This window comes from Pieris rapae, chromosome 8 (assembly GCF_905147795.1).
Source record: "Pieris rapae chromosome 8, ilPieRapa1.1, whole genome shotgun sequence".
Lineage (NCBI taxonomy): Eukaryota > Metazoa > Arthropoda > Insecta > Lepidoptera > Pieridae > Pieris > Pieris rapae.
The window spans coordinates 8,751,761-8,772,353 of NC_059516.1; the positions used below are offsets into that span (position 1 = coordinate 8,751,761).

At 31.5% G+C, this 20,593-nt stretch overlaps 1 protein-coding gene across 2 annotated transcripts in view; it reads right to left on the bottom strand.

The window, feature by feature from the left end:
• LOC110998780 (chaoptin) overlaps nucleotides 1-14,952 on the bottom strand; it is a 65,229-nt gene extending 50,277 nt beyond the window's left edge. For both annotated transcript variants that reach the window (XM_045629220.1, XM_045629219.1), the window contains exon 1: nucleotides 14,791-14,952. The gene's annotated coding sequence lies outside the window, so the exon portion shown is untranslated. The remainder of the gene's footprint in view (nucleotides 1-14,790) is intronic.
• Nucleotides 14,953-20,593: the final 5,641 nt, after the last annotated feature.

Consider the following 20,593-nt stretch of genomic DNA (forward strand, 5'->3'; position numbering starts at 1 on the left):
CAGGGACCAAACTTTTTAAATTTGTTTTAATTTATTAATTTTAATTATCATTATTCTTATTACTTAATATTGTAAATACTGTTTGTGTTTGTGTTTTGGAAATAAATCTCATTTGCTGTATGTATTATTATTATATATAATTTTTTCAATATATTTATTAATATTACGAAATCAGTTCCGAAAGACCCTAGAAACGCTGGCGAACATATTTTAAATACATAAATGGCTACACTCACATAAGTATGTACAAATTTTATACATGCAAGCAAAATAGTAGAAAATGTACTGTATAAAATATTGTTGAATGCATTTCATAATACTTATCACTTAAGTCAATAGCCTTTGTAATAACCTCGGCAAGTTTTAATAACAATAGCGTAAGACTTGAAAAAGTTGGACCCCATCCAAGTGGAGACGACATTATTCTTATTGTAGAGTGTAAAAGAAAATTTTACAACTTATGCGACTGTCATTTTTCACGTTTAATATTGCAGAAGCCTCTGTGAAATTTGAAATTTATTATACTGGTGTTTTAATATAATTTTATCCTGGTTCTATCAGCATATCAGCTAAGTAACGCATCCCGACTTGCTGGTTTAACTAAGCTTGAACAGGTTAATGTTAGTGTTAAGTTTGTTATGGAAAACATTCGCGACACAGGTAAAATATACTTAAACGGTCTCTAAAGTTATCATTTTATGGTGTAATTAAAAGGAATAAACACATTTCTCTTTATCTAATGTTTTTTTTAATTTTTTTAGGTCGTGCTCAAATATTACGGTTCTAGCTAGGGTCCTCTATTCTTGTGAAGTCATTTTCAAAAAATACCTCCGCACTCTCTTAGAGCGGTCTTCAGTATTTCTTACTCTCGTTTATCAATAGTGTATTAAATTCATCTCTCTACTCGTTAGTCTTAACCTAAGTATCTACACCGAAGATAACAAAAGTAATGAATTATTACTAACCGTGTAAAACGTTAGCGATAACTGTGACATACCTAGTGTGATGATAAAAAAAATTACTCTAACTTTTTAGTATATAACTCGAAATATTTAAATACATAATAAAAAACATCAGCATACTTTTACATTTGTTACTCATAAATTGTAACTTCTAATCATATTTTTTGTTATATTGAAATAATTGGTTAAAATATAAAAATAAATAAACGTAACCCAAATTACAAACAATAATATTTTTTGCAAAACTTAGAAAGTAAGTTTGCTTTCACTACATTTAATTACAAATTCTACGCACAAAACTTTATTACGTCTACATTTCACACATTCATAATAACAATAACACACAAACATTCATCTCATTCTGTCTAATTATGTTTATTATAGAATGAAATAATTTTTTGGACAAGAAAGTGTTGGTTTAGTTTCTAAACTAAGTATTTTGTTTTTTTAAGAATTAAAATGAGAATTTAAGAATAATAATGATCTGATACATTTAAATGTCTTCAAAATGTTTCAATCACTATTTAACTAAAATAATATGAAAGGAATCAAATTCAATCAATCAACAAATTCCATTATGTATTGTTATAATTCAGTTGTTTGTTTAACACATATTTACATACATTCATTAGTCATTATTCTGGTGATATAAAGGCAAATATGATATAAACAGATTTGCAAAATTATATCCCAATTTAGGACGGATATTAATTAATTCTCACAAAAATAATCATTTTTCCGCAAACACGTTTTTACACCATAGACAGAAGTTTTGCGATGGTTTTAAGCCTTTCCTTGATTTTTTACGATATATGATGAAGATGCCGAGCAGGAAAGATTATACAATATTAGTAATTCTAAATATATAATAGTAAACAATATTTGCAAATGTTATCACAAAACAGCGAAAACTAAAGTAAGACGAAGGATGTAAGTCCTAAAGTTTCTTTCAGACAATTATAATAATCTAAAACCGTCTTCTACACCAATTTATGAACGTAAAAAAAATCTTCAGAATTAGTCTTCGTCTTGACACATAAGATTCCTAGAGATATAAGATTTTACGTTTAAGAGTCCGTAAAAAACGGGATACTTTGCGAGAGGAAGAGCACTTACACCTTCTTAATTTAATGAAGAGCCTACGTTAGGGAGTGAGGAAACAGAGCGCAAACACATTTCATTTTAATGGTAGCCATATGTTGAGATGTTTTGTTATTGTATGATATAGTCAAATTGTTTTCTTACTTTATTATTATTTAAATTAAAAAAATACATTATTTACATTACTTTGCAGTAATGGTGGCCATGGAGATGATCAGTATTTAACAATTCCAAGGCGAGAATATAGCCGTGTGGAAGCAGCAAGTGAACAAATAGGAAAACCAGAGGTGCGATAACCCATAGTCTTAGTTTTCTGTACTATTCCGTAATCATATTTCTAATAGGGAAGTAGATGTATAGCCTTCTGTGCCGGACATATGCCATCAAAGTTTTTGACAAAGGCATGCTGCTTTTCACACGATATTTTCCTTGACCGTTTACTTTAGCCTTAGTTAACTGTAGTCGTAATTTGTAAGCATGAGTTCATGGATGAGAGCCCCACGCTCAACACACTAAACACAAGCTAAAACAGTACTAGGGAACATGTCAGTAACATTTTAGTATGCTGGATATACACCTGGCAATGATCGTTATTTCTGTATAAGAATTTTTCTCAAACTTATCAGGTTTTCATTTCATTCATTTACACAATTTACACACAAACTTAGAACAAACATAGTGCGCGCACGAACTTGCTTCGAGATTCACAACTTAGTGCGCACGCTGTAATGACAGTAAATAAGTTTGATATACCTAAATAAATACCAAAAATTTCAGGTTCATGTTTGCTTCATGACCGCATTGGTCCATCTTCCTCTCATGCCCAGTATGGTCAATCGGTACTCGCATTCCAAGCCTCTCTGACACATCTGCATTATCTACCCTGTAGATTTTAAATAGGCACAGAATAATAGTTGGATTTCTCCTTACCTATATCAGAGTGCAACCAATTTACCCCTAGCTGGGAATATCTGAATTTCTTTCAAATATTTTATCACAGCTTAAAGTTGCAAAGATTTCGCATTCAAAACGTGTTTAAGTTGCTCCTAGGAGGCACATTATGATAAAACTTGACATCATTCGGAAATCCCGGTTCATAAAAATTGTTGGTTTCAGATAATAATCTAGAATAAAGGTTAATGACCTTATCGTAACGGCAGATAATAGAACTAGTTTGTTCAGTGTTTTTTTTATAGAGATCTAGATTGAATGTATCGTGGCCGGCTATTAATAGTTTTTTTTTTGTTTTTGATAATTTTATCATTATTTTATTATGTTACCTGTTACCTGTTCTGTGCAATTTGGCTAGGATTTTCTAAGACATATTTAGTCCCCTTTATTCATACAATTCAACGAGGAAATTAATTTTGTTATATTTCTGAAATTATATGTATATTTTATAAAATATATAGCGTCACATCAGACTTAACATTTAACAGTGATACAACCTGCTGACATGATATTTGATAGAGAAGATCTTGCTCAATCCAGGGATGTTCCAATTGTAAGAGAATCTTCTACTATAAAAACATACAACGTATAAGAGAGAATAAAGAACAGTATAAAAATACCGAGATAAGTGTCTCAAAGCCTAAAAAAAGATTTAAGATACAGACAATTTGTGAAGGAATTTAGAACAGTTTCAATTAGCATGCTCTATTAGACAAATCTATGACCTACTTGCCTTGCTTAGTTTTTAACTAAGTTTATTTAATTTCACTTGTGCGTGTATGAATGAGTCGTAAAAGACACTACGGAGTCTATACTCATACCATTATTTTAATAAAAATATTGGCGTTCTTTTAACGTATTAAAATAGTTCTTGCGATGCGAATCTAAACGGAAAACTTGCGTTTACAACTTTGTATCGTGTTGGTTGCCATGGTTACCACATTTTACTCTGCTACCGTTTGAGTTAAATTCAACACTTGTGTCAACTATTTAAAAATTGGGAGTTATTAAAGATATGAACCCCTTATTATTTCAGATCTACTTAATAAAATTTATCAAGTATTAATTATTATCAACATAACGAAATGAAAAGAATTCCTTAAATATAATAATAACGTTTCGACATTTCAGAAACGGTTTATGATAATTTTACTGTTAATGTCAAAAAGAAGTGCGAACAATGAGCTATATACAACCAAGGCCATGTGATGAAACAACTCGCGAGGTCTTTCTTCACTCATCCCTCGCACTTTTTGGATTTTAAATCATGCATGAAATTAGATATAAAGAATGATTTGTTTTATAGGGCTTTGTATTAATTATATAATTAAATAAATAAAAAATGAATTATCCGAAACCCGTGGATATATCCTACTTTATCTAGAACGTCACAGTACCTTGACATTATAATCACGCCAGTATTCTATATATATAGTTAATTACAGTTGCATAAGCAATTTAAAAGATCACACTAGAAGGTGCCAAAAGCTGGCATGGATACAGATTAGTAAAAATTTGAATTATATGTAGACTAAAGAAATTGCGCGCTTTCAATTTTTATTTAGATATTCTACGTAAAAAATTTGGCTTTATGAAATTGTTCTGACGTTCGAAATTCAAATATTCATATTAAATTATGTATTAAATTTGAATATTTGAATTATTTCAATGAGATTTCTCGTCAAGATCAGGTTTCTCGCCTCGGCAGTCTATGGAGCGTCAATGTTTCAATTAGTTTGTGACGTTTTACGCGCAATATTAATGGATTAATAGTATTAATATTATGATGTACTGTTAATGTGTAAATCTGTTCGAAGTACTGGTGGACAGAAAAAGTGTCCAGCTAGTGTTTCCACCACACCAAGTCCTTTTCTATTTCAGATTATGTATACAATAAATAAATAAAACAATAATGATTTTATTACAGTAGTATCAGCGTGTAAATATACTTTACGATCGTCAATTATTTAATAAATATTTTAAGGTAAAAATGGTAAGACTATATGATAAATTTAGTATCAGTTATATTATTACTGCAAATACAGAATCAGGCTTGCCTATATTCCGTGCTCAGGTTTCCCATATTATCTTGTTGACCCAGAAGAGCTTAATATTGAGCTGCTGTTACACCGTTCCCAGATTCATAATACAGAATCAAGGTTAGGTCTGATATTATTAGGTATCACGTGTTTGTGACCAAATTCATCCCATACGGCTAGACCGCTTGAGATTTATTTGTGTATAAGGTCCAGAATAGGTCGTAAACTATGTTTTGTACCCCAAAGTTATACCAGTGGTTATCTCAATTGTTCCTTCCTAACACCGTATTTTTTTATATCGCTGTTAAAAAAGGGGTGGCAGTAGAAAGGTACTTGGTATTTTGTATTTGAACACAAAGCAACGTCTGCCGGGAAAGCCTTATAAAAAACCTTTCACGTATTTCGTCGCTGTTATGCATTTATTTCATTAGAAGAATGATCAGCATTTGTAGAAATAACTTGTAATTTGAGGTGAGTTTAGTCATTTTTTAAGTTGCTTTTCTTCATTATTTAGACATAACATGACGATGTGAAACAACACGCAAAATGGCTCTTATTAAAATGACATTCAAAATCATATAAATACTTTTAAGATTAAAATCATAAAGGCATATTGTAAATAAGCAAAAATTGCTGCGTCAATTTTGTTGTTTAAAGAACTTTATTTCTGATTACTAATTTTTTTTTTTACATGAGAAACTTAATATTAATATGTATAAATACGAGCGAGATTCACGTCGCCATTATCCGTCTCAATTTTAGTCAACTATGTTGACACTAACATACATCTTTAATGCCTTTTTGAATTTGTCAGACACACCAATAATAAACACAACAATAGCAATATTGCGAATTTTAGATTTATAAATTATTATATTCGAAATTTAACCATATTATCAATATGTGTGATACAAAAGTCTTTCATTCGAAATCACGGAGGGTGCAGACTGTCGATTTATAAAATGTCTAACCTTCTTTGTGTCGCCATAAAGGTTGACGTTGAGAGATGGAAGCTCCTCAATGGTGCTTCCGCTTATGATAATGGGTTTCACTACGAAATATATTTTATATGTTAAATAATTCCAGTGATACTAAAACTGGGCGACAGATACTCTGTCTCACGCTGAAACCACTGTGCCAAGCTCCAAAAGAATGAACCCATGATTAAAATGCACTACAAAGTTTTTATTTTTCTTTATTATAAGATTATAAGATTATAAGATTAACATAATTGAAGTCTATGCCCCCACAGCGAAGTCAAGCCAAGAAAACATAGATATTTTTTTTATGATAGCTTAAATAATGCACTAGTAGATTCTCTGCCATATACAATTGTGCTTGGAGATTGTAACGCACAAATAGGCCGAGCCACTCCAGATGAAAAGTTGGTTATGTGTTTATGGGGACACGGTAAGAGAAGCGAGCGAGACAAACGACTTATTGACTTTTGTTTAGAAAAACAACTGTTTATTGTGAACTCTTATTTCAAGAAAAAAAAAACACCAAAAATAAATGGACATGGTTATCACCAGGTACTCGAACCGCTAATGAAATAGACTTTTTTATTATTAAAGGCCCTATCATCATACCGTCGAAAATATAGATATAATTAATACCACCCACCCAACAGACCACCGTATGGTTCGGGCAACAGTGAAAATTTCAGCAAAAATTAAAAGTAAAAAACAATTTAAAGGCAGACAATCAGGACTGAACCCACTAGAACAAGGAAACACTAAAGAATATTTTTTCGGTTCAACACACTGAAAAATCTAAGAATATCCAAGAACAATATAATAATATTATACATCGAATTAAAACCAGTATCGAAATTTACCAACAAGACCAGGGATAAAGAGAAATAACTATATTATAACTTAAAAAATAAGAGATATGATAAATGAATATGCCGCGCCTGGCCCGCGACTGACGCGAGTGGAACCGGAAGGAGGAGGCCTATGTCCAACGGTGGACAAACCAAAACTTAACTGAATTACGTTTTATCATCCCTAAATTTTATAGTTTTTTGGAAATAAAGGCTATTATTATTATTATTATTAATTAATAAATAAAATAAATAAAATAAAATAAAATAGCCTTTATTGCTGAACTTATTTTTACAGTAATTTTTCTTACAAATACGTTTATAACTTTTAACAGTTTCTTTTCTTTTCATAAATCAGGTATCGGTAAACGGTCGTTTCTACATTTCAGCTTGTCTTTCGACATAGGCCTCCTCTAAAGATTTCCAGTTGCTATGTGGATGTCATTTACTTTGTTTTTCATGTTAGTGTTATTTTTTCCTTTAGAGGGTCGTGGTCATTTTTCCCCACGATGACCAGTCGGCTTGGGGAAGTATTTTGTTTTGTTATTTTATGTTGGTTCATGTTGAGCTGTTTATTTTTCCGTTTACCGACAGTTAATTGTTATTCTTTGTTAGTTGTTGTCTTAGCGGGAAGAGACGAAAGAGAATTAGCTCTAATCCTCATTACGTCGAAAGCATTTGGTCTATTGTTAATCGGCGGCATTAGAGTTTGTTGTTTCCTTGGTTGAGCATTGTTTTGTGGGGATGATGATGTTTCTCTTTTGCGCTTTTCCTTATTTATGTTAGTATTTTTTCCTTTTACTACTAGTTTGTCAAATTTCAGGTACGCGATATTTCCCTTTTCTCTCTCCTCTTTTAACTGCGCCTGCAACGTTTTCCTTTTCTCTATTACTTCCTTTGTGTAGTCTTCTGTAACATATACATTTTTGAAGTTTTTCTTCTTTCCCATAACTTCATTCTTCTTCCATTCGCTCGTAAAGGAAATCAGAATTGGTCTTGGTTTTCCAGAAGACTTTCCCTTTCCTAGACGATATATTTTGTTTATCTCATGTTCTTGTAATTGTATGTCAAGGTCAGTTTTGAAAATATGTATTGTATTTTGTATTAATTCTTGTGTAGACCTTTCGCCTTCATTTACTCCAAACATTATCAAATTGTTTTGCTTCTTTCCTCTTTTTAAACTTTCTACTTCCTTTTCGAGATTTTCTACTTTTATTTTTAAGTTTCTATTTTCTGTTATAATAGGTTGAAGTTTTTCGTCTAATCTCTCCATTATATTATTTGTTATCGAATCTTTCAATTCTATTGTTTGGTTCAAGATTTCATTCTTCATTTTATCAAACAATAGTTGAAACTGATCCTCCATTCTTGTAAACTAAATCTGCGTGTTATGGAACGTAATTAGTGGTAGTTTTTATTTACTTGCTCTGGCAACACTAGTTAGCTGTTACTGTGACAAGTGTCAATGTCATTGATCTTTTGTCTATGCTCAATATGATTGGTGGATTTCTAACCTCTAATTATCACTTTTTGGAGATACTTTTGTTGAAATTCAAGAACTTACGTGATATTGTGTGAAATCGGTAGTTCCACTACACGGACGACACTTCAATTTGTGTTTTGTGACGTCGCAGTCTCAAGAACAGTGTACGAAATTATTTTTTTAGCACTCAATAATACGGAGCTACACAATTACGATGCTTACAGTATGACAGCCCAACTTCCAATCCCATTATTATTAATTAATGTTAATTAAATAAATTAAAATGATTTTTTTATTTCTGTTTCTATTGAAGATTCTCAGGCAAATTTTTGGAAACTGATGAAAAGCCACGCCTCGGTTAGATACACAAAAACTTTTGTGGTAGAAATTTCATCATACAGTGCTATAGAGTATAAAACCTAACCAAACCAGTGGCGCTACGACCTTTTAAGGCTCTGGATTTCTATATATGTATATATTTTTATCATTTGTTCTTTCTATTAGTTTTTGTTGCCTGTTCTATGGTTTGTATAGCCTTTAGAGTAAATTAGGTTAGTTCTTTTTTTAATTATAGTCATAAGTTAGGCTACATCGTAATGTTAAATTACGTATTTGAGCAGACACAATACATATAAAAAATGTTTTTTTTTTTAATACATAAACCTATGCCTGACATACAACGTCAACTTTTTGCATCTGAAAACTGGCATTCCTTTTGCTGGTTTCCCTTCGCCGTACGCGTAATTTGAAATGCGCAAATTGACATAAAGTCCTATGTACGAGTACAAATTTTTGGAATATAACTATAGTTATAAGTTAGGCTGCAACGTAATATTAAATTATGACATATTTAAACAATTTTTTTAATACGTCAACCTATGCCTGACATACAACGTCAACTTTTTGGATCTGAAAACCGGCATAAATTTGAAATGCGCACATAGACTAAGTTTATGTAATAGTACGTATCATAAAATTTTCTACTACAAACTTATGAATGAACTAAGATAGCATAATGAAATTACATACTTCACGCCTTATAAATCAGAATACCTTCCGGATTATTAGAAATCGCTTACACAATGAGAAGCTGTGTTATGCTCTCTTTACTGGGAAATAGTATTAATACTACGGAAAAACATTTTGTACAAATTCCTCTGCGGTTTATTAATTTTGAATGATTTTGTAGTCCAATTGAACGCGCCAAATGGAAACTGAATACATTATTGCAATTAATAACTCTTGATGTTCAATATCAATTATGAACTTCATTTGAAAATTAAAATTTAAAATGAGTAATTAATTGGTTGGCGTATAATTGGACAGATGGTAAACAGGTCCTCTAACGTAGAGGAAAGAACTTTGAGCAGTCTAAAGATATCCTTAGCAGCCGGAATAACATCATAATCGAATTTCAAAGTATTACGTCATCTCAGTGAGCTGGAGAATGAAGGTGCTACAGACATATTAATATGTATATTTGTTTTAAATATTGTAGAATTATTTGATGATTTGCTTTTTTTTATAAAGAGTACCGAGAGTTTTTTACGCCGGCTTTTTCCCTCGGCCAACACCCTCTGTCTTCTTTCCCGATGAGTAGGGATGCCAACAGGTTCGAATTTAATGACGTGGAATAAGTGATAGGTACTATGATGATCTTATGTTCCAAAATAAACGTATTTTTTTTATTCTTAAACACGGGCCTACAAAGGTTTTATGGCAGAGTCTCGAATGTTCTTAAACAGATGTTTTCTAGGAATTAAATTAACTTAAAAAATCTTAAGTGATTTTTCATTTCAATTGTTCACAATCAGACTCAGAGTTTATTTTTGTTAGTTAAATGACCTTATGTATGACTTGATAAAAAAATGAAATAAAAATAAAATTATTGTAATGACTCTTGATTAAAACCACATGAAAATTTGTTTTCTTGTTTAGGAGATTTAAGCGGTCAGAAGAATGCGTATTTTGTTGCTATAGTTTGTTTTTACAGGTTCACCCGCATATATTGTGATAATATTATATTTTCTATCCACTTCAACCACAATGTATGTCAGTTTATTGACCTTTAATTTATTTTTAAGTTATTATAGTAATAACTTATACACTCAATAATGTCATTACTATTAAGTACTTAAATTAAAGTTATAGTCCCAAAAATTGGATACAACGGTATTCGGACAGACGTAGTCCTATACCCACGTCCTTAAAAAAAATCGAAACCATTTCCGAATCTACAAATTTCATCAAAATCTCCCCAGTCATTACAAACACATGACAAGATATGACATTTACATTACCAATTAGAGACCGCTTGTCAAATAGCTTGTTAATTATTAAATAAGCTTATTTAAATAGCGAAAAGAAAGTACATCAAACACAACTATATTTCACCCAACGTCTTTACTTTCTTCTCGGAGTCATATTTCAAAGCAAACTTATCACATTACTTTTACTTGGTGTCAAGTGAGAGAACGCTTGTCCTCGTAATTGAGTATTTGTTTATATAATTATAACTTCATAACTTTCTAGAGTAACAGAGCCTTGAAATGTATTATTCTATTCTAGTATGGTCCAAATAGATTAATAATTGGGTATAGGAATAGTATCTATAAGCGAAGACAGTCAGACAACACTATGTGCCACCAGGTACTTTAAATGCTATGGTTCACTTCGCTACCATCATGAAAATATTATTCGTCAGTTATCAAAGCCAAGATCTCGTATACATTAATTAAAATAAAGAGCTAGTGTATACAAACTTTTATAAACAATTTAAAAACATTTATACCCATCGAATTGACAATTCACAATTTTCTAATTATTTAGGCTGAACTATTGAATAAATTCGTCATTTATCAAAGCCAAGATTGTATACTTTAATTAAAAAGTTAGTGTATACATACTTGTAATAACGTTATACAAACATTTATAGCCGTCAAATTGACACTTCACAATTTTCTTATAATCTAGGCAGAACGGTGTAAAAAAAACAGTTGTCACTGAACGGAAATAAAACGCAACGAATGACGTAAAGAACGAATCTTATACAACAGTGCACTTACATCAGTAGCGTTAAAATTTCATACAATTCGCTTCTGTAACACACAATGGGTAATTTTGATTTGGCGCCAGAACATATATTATGTATTCTATTATTCAAGATTATACTTGATTTTTTTGAATTAAATGTTTTAGACTTTCTATCAATAGAAATAAGAAGCTTTTTCCGCGTAGATCATAACAAACGCACCCACTAATATGTCCACAGGCGGCGGCAACTATATACATATATATCTACTAATAACTCATGGCTGTTCCGTAGGCCTAGTAAAAAAATCTACAGAATATAAAACATCTTTGATGCTATCTGCTCCGGGAGGTTCTTGCCCATCTAATAGATAAAGATTTCGTATTATTAGGCACCACGATCTTATTACTACACTCACATAATAAAGGAAAAAGACCAATGGGCAGCCTATTAGGATGGCTCACAGTATTACAAAACCTAGTCGCTAAAAACTCTAACTCCGAGCCGCTCGATGTTCAACAGTGAGCAAGTGTTCTCACGGATTATGTTAAGTGATTACCTTGCTATAACTCCCAAAGCGAAAAAAATATCGGTAAAATATAGTTCTAAATTTTACCAGCGCTGAGCTACGAAAGCCAGTTTACGTAATAAATTCACATTTATTATTTAAGTAATGGTGTTCAATTTTGCGATGTTATTTAAGTCAAGCAGGTTCATCCCATTAGCCTTTGTAATCTTTTTGCAAGAACCGCATTCCTTGGCGATGTGCAACTCTACAAAATTGCTTCCATCTAGTCTTAAAATAAATTGCATTGAAGGGGGTGACAATGTGAAATGGGGGACGAAAGTTGCGCTTTGTAACTAGACATCAGCGTGTAATTGTTAAAAAATATATTTATGTAAATATTGTTCAGTTATGAACTTAACAGTATATTTAGGGTTCAACACAAGGGCATCTAATGAACGAGAACAATTGTAAATATCTCTTCCACTCTTTTAATCAACAAATATTATATTTTACAAGATTCTTGTACGCACCTACAAGCTTAACACATTTACGTGTCATGTATATATTGAACACTATACATATAAATAAAAATATATATATTTTTTTCTTTGAATTTTTCTTATACGTGACAGGATAAACATAACATTGTGCGTATGTACTATTCTAATAAACTAATCACTATATTTGTATACATACATAATGTTTTCATAAATATATTGCGAGGGAAAGGTAAGTATATTAATTTCCTTAAATGTATCTCTCACAGATTCCCTACATTTTGCACGCTACATTGCACGGCTAAACCTCATCTGCAGGAATAAAATAGATTCGACATCAGCAGCATGACCCCATAATAATAAGCCATAAGTCATTAAGCAGTGAAAGTAACTAAAATAAACAAGTCTAGCTGTATCGACATAAGTTATCTGTCTTTCTGTTTGTCCAATCGCGAGCAAACGAAAACGCACATTTTTATTTATTTTCGTAAATGGCTTCATCACACTTATTTGTATATGACACTAGATTAATAAGGACATATTGTTTGTTCTATTCATAGAGCAGTGTTGGCCTAGCGATTTCAGAGTGCGACTCACATCCATGCCAATAGATCTATGTGGGCTTTTAATACTTACTCGCTAACATCGTGAGTAAATCAGGCATGCTTTAGACCGACGACAGCGTCTCGGAGGCAGATCAACTTGCCAATAACAAAAAACAAATGATCAGGAGACAGATACAGCGTCTAAGTCCCACTTTCAAACTTTGTACCACCACTGTGTTTTATAATCTACGAATAAGTGGATAATAAACTAAAAATGAACGCGTGATACTCTGAAAAGTACACACAAGTTGAACTATTAAAACTCTCAAAGCTCGAAGGCAGTTTTCGTGTCTCAGTTCAGTGGGTCACGTTCAAAGTGATGCAATTTGTGATTACTCTCATTCTACTTTGTTCAACAATGGAAATTTTACATTTCGAGCTGCGAAATTGGTTATTACATGGTTAGTTACTTTGAAATGTGAGCGGCACTTATTTGATGTCGCGCTTATGAGGGAATAAGCTTGTACAGATGTCTGTATAAGTTTAGCTGTCGGGGAATGAATTTTTATGATCTATAATGTTTAAAGAACTTTATTTCTCATTACAACAATGTATTTACATGAGAAACTTAATAATATGTAAGTATATACGAGCAAGATACGCGTCGCCATTATCCGTCTCTATTTTAGTATAATATGTCACTCTAACATACATCTTTAATGCCTTTTTGAATTTGTTAAACGCGCTAATACCTGTACATGTAATAAAAAATGTCATGTATAAACTGTATTATATTAATTAGTTATGATTCTTTTAGTTTCCAAACTTGCTATCTACAATTCTTACGATACAGTCTGAATTACACATATTTTATTGCACACTTAAAAATCGAAAAATGTTATGTTAATTTAAGATAATTATACTATTTAATAGATAACTTTATCCCTTGTATTACCATTTCACTAATGCTAATGGGAATTTCGCGTAATATGATTACGTGCTTAACAATGTACTTAACTATATGTAATTAATAACTTATAGCTCGGCGTAAATTCATTGTTTAATTTAATTAACCTAAATTATAATCAAATTATAACGTAGACAATGTTAATACAATAATAACATATTGTCATGCCTTCTCTGAACGATACTTATAAAAAATCACCCATTTATTGACGTGGTATCGATTAAAAAAAATACTTACTACGTCTTTTATGTAAATCGCGTAAAATTCCTTAAATATGTTTCTTTTATAAAGAGCAAATTTTTAATTATATTTTTCAGAAATAATATTAATCTATTCCATTCACTAATAAATTATTAAGTATCATACATAACTTTCAAATAGTTCCACGAATAAGCTTTAAGCTCATGTGAGGAAATTGATAATGACGTTGACCTTGAAGTTAGAAGATACAATCAACTCAAACATGTATCGTCCACCATATTCTTTTCTTAGCTTTTGTATTTACCAGCTTTTTATTTATTTACGTCTAATATAAACTCTGCCTCTATGAATAGTATAATATCAATCCTTTTAACGTATTTTCGCAATGCTATATTTCTCATTTCAACGTATTATTTTAATTTAAAATATAGATTGTAATATATTACGAGTAACATTTCAAAGCAACGGCATATCATTTATCAATTTCAAATCAACTTGACAAAGTCAACGATTGCGTGCATTTTATTTATTTTTCTCGTAACCAAATATTTATTCATTCAAATGGCACGAGCTTTATAGTTGGAGTTATAAAACAAACATATTCCACAAGAACGCAGTTTTCAACGAAACTCGAGAACTTATTCATATTGATAAGTGCGCTTAAAATGCAAAGTGTTTACCTGAAAGTTTTACCGGTTATTTCTTCAAAACTAATCACTGGCACTGTTCACAACCACGTCACTACACTTATTTCACTATTTTATTTAGACACACTTGTTACATTTGAATTAAGAATAAACGTGTTAATACGACGAGGGCATAGACCTGCGCAGTCGCCGACTGCCGCGATACGAGTACCGTTGTTTCAATAGAGATGCCAACAGACTGTTACACGTCACTATCTTAAAACAGGCTTATAAATAACCTCTGTTTCTTTATACTCTATGTGGTTTTGACATTTGATGAATATACGTAACATTATACCTATATATAACGATACGTTGATTTTTTGAAGTAGAATTACACTTAATATCAGGTTCATTGATATCATATAAACTATGTTCTATGTAATATCTATAGACCGTGACGATTATATTTTGCGGTCTATTGACGCAAGGTAACAAATCATATAAAAGTAATTTTATAGAACAAAAAAATTTAATGTGTAACATGTATGTAATACTATGTATATTACATATTATATTTTATATGTTGAGTGACACTGCAGCCAATGGACACTGAATGCCGGAGTTCGAATGCACTACCGGCCTTGTTAGAAGAATTATAAAAATTATATTATAAAAAATATAATAGAATTTTTATTAGGACCAAAATCTGGACCAAAATGTCCAAACGATTGTGAAGGAAATATTTCCTAGATTAAATAAAGAATGAAATTGTAAAATAAAAAATATAAAATTTCTGTTTCGTGCTTTACACGAAACTTCAGTAACGTTTCATAATATTCAATAAAAAGCGTATCATTCAAATCATATAAAAATATAATATAAATAATACGATTAGCCCGTTAAATCGATGAAGATGTACAAACTGGGTAAAGTCATAACAATATATAGATAACTACTATAACAAAACTATATATAATAACTTTGTACAATATAAATCGTGACCGCTACATGCGCACACGCAGTGGCGAAGAAACGACATCAACGCGATACTACAAAACAGGGGCAACTGTTCTCGGCCTATATATAGAATATATTTACAATTTTATAAAAGATCGAAAGTATAGCATACAAAGCTGGCTTTATGAATTGCTATTGAATATAAAAATCACAGTTCAAAAATGAAAAATTGTTGACTGAAAGTTTTAAAAACATCTCGCTATTCCGTGGCTGACATCAAAGAGACCTTGCAATGGGATATGCAAAGGCACCACGCTTGGCTGACTCAGGCTTCGATCTCTAATATTGAGAGTTGAAACGCGAACTAATCTTAAAGCGAAGCGGAATATACGTGCCCACTCATTCATTACAGTATTTCTATATTAATATAACATATTATGTACCACTAACAATATCTGCCCAATAACATGAAATATAATAGCCAAAAATGGAGGAGACTTTTTAAACAAAAAACATAAATTCAATTAATACCTATATAAAAGACACAATATTTTTTACCGTGACATTACGTACGTCCGAATGAAAAGATGCATTGCTAGTATTAAGAGTCCAGTATAAATGAGAGTTTATTTTTTACTAACACATCGTTGCATTCAGAAATATAATACAATTGGCATAATTAAATGAAAAGTCAACTGTGAGAAAAAAATTAGATAATGTAAGCAAGAAGTGCAAAACTACATAATACATATAGTTGTTTAGACAAAACATAGGTACAAGAAAAGGTGCACATGAATCACAATAATTTTAGATCAGTTTCACATGAATTTTTAATGAAAAAAAATTAATCTTGCCAAACGAAAGATTTGAACAGGTACAGTAGAGATTTAAAGGAAGATAGAGTACAGAGTAAAGTGAATTTTGGGATTTTAGTAATACTATTTAACTTTTTAACTGTTATCACACCAATAGAAGCTCGCGAATGTTCAAATGTAAAGGAGCAATTTTCAAACATTTTACTTTAAAAAATTCCAATAATACCGAGACATGTTGATGAATATATTTAAGAATTGTTTTACATATATTTTACTTAAACAATTTGCTCCTTATATATTACTTATTAACGCAAGGATTAGGAACACATTTTTGTTTATATTATTATTATCATTTTTGACATTTAACTCAAATTTATAGTTAGTGTTGCATGTTATTTTATGTTCTTTTTTGTTGATTATCTATGCACTTCTTGTACTTTACCGCTATAGGCGTGTCTTTTTTTATTGTTTTATACTAAGGTTGCCTGGAAGAATTCGCTTGATAGCATTATAAGGCGTTTATTATATGCAAGTTTGTGTACTAACTACGTAAACTACTACAGGAGAGTATAAAAATACAGAGTTTCAACTTCATAGAAAAGTTGATCTTAATCGTAAATGCACGACAAAAGACAACAGCACTTTCATATCTAATTCTCACGGAAATGTCATCAGATAAGTTTAGTATGTTAAAAACTATGTACCGAGTTTACTTGATAACATAAATTATATATAAAAACATAGATATGAAAATAAGGTGTAAATATTAACTACTAGGAGATGATCAAGGGAAGGTATTTTCTATTAATATACCATACGTAGAATAAACTTCTTGCATGCATGATAAGTGCAACGAACTTAGTTTATCTTCGAGAATATGACTGATTTAATTGAATTCTTACTGCCCATAGCGAAATAAACTACAAGATACATATATCAGTTCTTCAACCTAAAATGTTGTATAATCATTGTGCTTGAGAAATATTAAAAGTTAAGAAATTTGAAAGTAAAAAATGCGAAGGGTCATAAAGTATGATTAAACTTGAAACCAAGTATTTAATAGTCCATGGGCGAGTCTTGACTCGTGAGAAAACGGCCTGTGTCCATCCATGCACAAATGAATTAATTGTCTATGCCGTGCTAACCGGTTCTTTATACATCAAAAGAATTCCTTGGTTGATCAATTTTATCGATAATTTATGTATGGGATGGGATCGCTATCACTTTAACAAACACCTAGGTGTTTAACACATTGAATGCTTTAACAATTGATACAAAGTAATAGCCGGAAACAAAAACTTTTTATGGCGAATATTGATTAAGTAAATATGAATGTTTTAAAATATGTAAAACAGTTTTCGGATCCGAATGGTCCTAGAGCTAGGGATGACAATGATTTAAAAAAATTAACGGGATGGCACCGCTACAATGACCCCGCTCCACTCGGATTCGAGAAAAGAGCACTTCATGTGATAAAAGAAACCACGAGGTAATCACTTAAGGTTCCTTGAATTAATACAAATTAGAAAATAAACAATGCATTGTTAAATAAACAACAAATTGTTATAATCTATAATTACACATTGTAATTAATATTCTTGAGCAGTGTTGGCCAAGTGGCCTCTCAAGTTGACTCTCATCCCTGAAGTCGTAGGTTCGTGCACCAGCACAGCCGGGGATCGAACCAATGGACTTTCTTTCTATGTGCGATTTAACATTCGCTTGAACGATGAAGGAAAACATCGTGAGGAAACCGACATGTCTTAGACCCAAAAAGTCTACAACGTGTGCCAGGCACTGGAGGCTGATCACCTACTTGCCTATTAGATTTAAAAATGATCATGAAACAGATTCAAAAATCTGAGACCTAGACCTAAAAAGGTTGTAGCACCACTGATTTATTTATTTTAATTTAATTAATAAGAAAACTTGAAAATATTAGAGTGTGTTGCCATTTCATGCTTACTTATAAAATATTAGATTTCCTAGAGTAAAGTATTTATATTTAGGTCTACACCAACGAATTTATCACATTTAAGCTTAAAAATAATTGTCGCCTAGCATGTAGATAACGTAGCATTCTAATTGGTAAATGTTTGTAATCGTTTAAGTAGTTTTTTGGTTCCATTCATTACAAGATAAAAATCAAAGCGCTTTATTATTGTAGTATTGGCGCAACGCTTGCAGTTTTTACGCTTTGGATTCTGAGTTTATTCAAATGATTTACAACGGGTTTCCTATTATTCAAACGAGACATTGTAAAAACCACTTTTAAAATTTATTTATTTAACTATAAGTAATCTAACAGCTTACTTAATACATATTATTATATAAAATAGTTTATGAAGCTATTTATCGCAGGCAACCTTAGAAAATTATTGCTCATTACAATATCTATTTATATACCCATTTATAATAAATACTTATCACGTATCTCTTACACTATTCAACTAATATTAATAATATCGAATAGCATACCAAATTTGTTGAGTGTTGACACACAATGCATACCTAATGGGTTAAGTTTAATAACTATCTCGGTCGGGAGTTAGTTTAACATGATGTCGGTATAGGCCTTACGTATACTAAACTTAAATGTAGTTTTAGAAACCATTTAAGAGGCCCGCAGCGCACTCGCGATCATTGAGCTGATCTGACATGGGCGGCAGAATCGCGCGTTTGCTGCCCCTGTTCTGTATAAAAAAATGCGAAAAGATATAAGAAAATGTTCTGTATTTGACATAATTATCATAATCAGATGATAGAGATTTATTTATAAATTTTAAAATAATTATGATAACCAATAGCTTAGACGCTCGTAATAAGGTCGACAAAAGACAGTACGAAAATTTACCTAGAAGAGACTATTTGCAGGCATAAATTAAAATATATGATTACACCAACCTACAGCCTTTTAGGTCTAAACGTCACATCTGTCACACGTCTGTTTCTGTTCCCTGATAACTTCGAATAGGCAAGTAGGTTATCAAGCTTCTGTGCCTGACCCACGTCGTTGACTTTGACACCTAACAAGCGAGTATTAAATGCGAACATAGTCAGATAGTCCATTGGTGTATAGCCGGGGATCGAAACTAAGACCCCAGAGATGAGAGAAGCAGTAGGCCATCACAGCTCATTTTACAACATACAATATATTCTAATTATTATAAATATTTAAAGATAAGTTGAATTTTGAAAAGAAAGGAATCTTGGAAATTCGGTTTAATTATGTTATAATTTAATAAACATAAACATAAAACTTGTATACCATGTACAGAACCAGTACAAAATGCACGCGCCCGGTTTTGTGTTACCATACCACCTCGCTCACATGTCACCCCATATTTGAATAACTTAAATTTTCTCACAATGAAAGGTCGACAAAAATTGTATTTGGCATGTTTATTGTTTGATGTGGTAAATACTGAACAACCTGAGTATTTGTACAAAAAGCTCCTCTGGCGTAGTAATGTCAACAAGCAACAAATAAGGAGTTGTACTCAGGAGCTCGCCATTCCCCAGCATCGGACAGCTTCATTTCGTGGGAGTTTTAAATATAGTGCGACGAAGTGTTGGAATGATATCCCTCCTCCGCTGAAGAGTCTTAAATTAAAGTCTAATTTTAGTCGCAGCTATAAAACTTATCTATTAACTCAACAAAAATCCCACGAAATCTAGTTTTTAATCCGCCAAAAAAAAGAAAAAAATAATTGTAATAATAAAACTTAACAATTATTCTTATTTTAACCTTCAATTTTACCTATTTACTTCACACTATATTACACAAGACTTTGTTACCGATATTGCTAAGTTTCAATAAGACTATTATTATCATTTCCTACTGAGTATTAATATATTCGTTTTTTTGCGACTGAGGCGCAAACTAGCTGATGTGGTCTCTGGCAGAATGACCAGCGCTGTGGAACACTCTGCTCCTCAGCATAATGCTGAGCCAGGGCCATTTACAGCCACAGCACACACGCAATATATGCTTGAGACGGACCAAAGGGGAAAGGGAATAAAATAATATACCTCTCTTTATATCTTTTATTTAAATTGTTCTCTTTGATTACTGCTGTGTT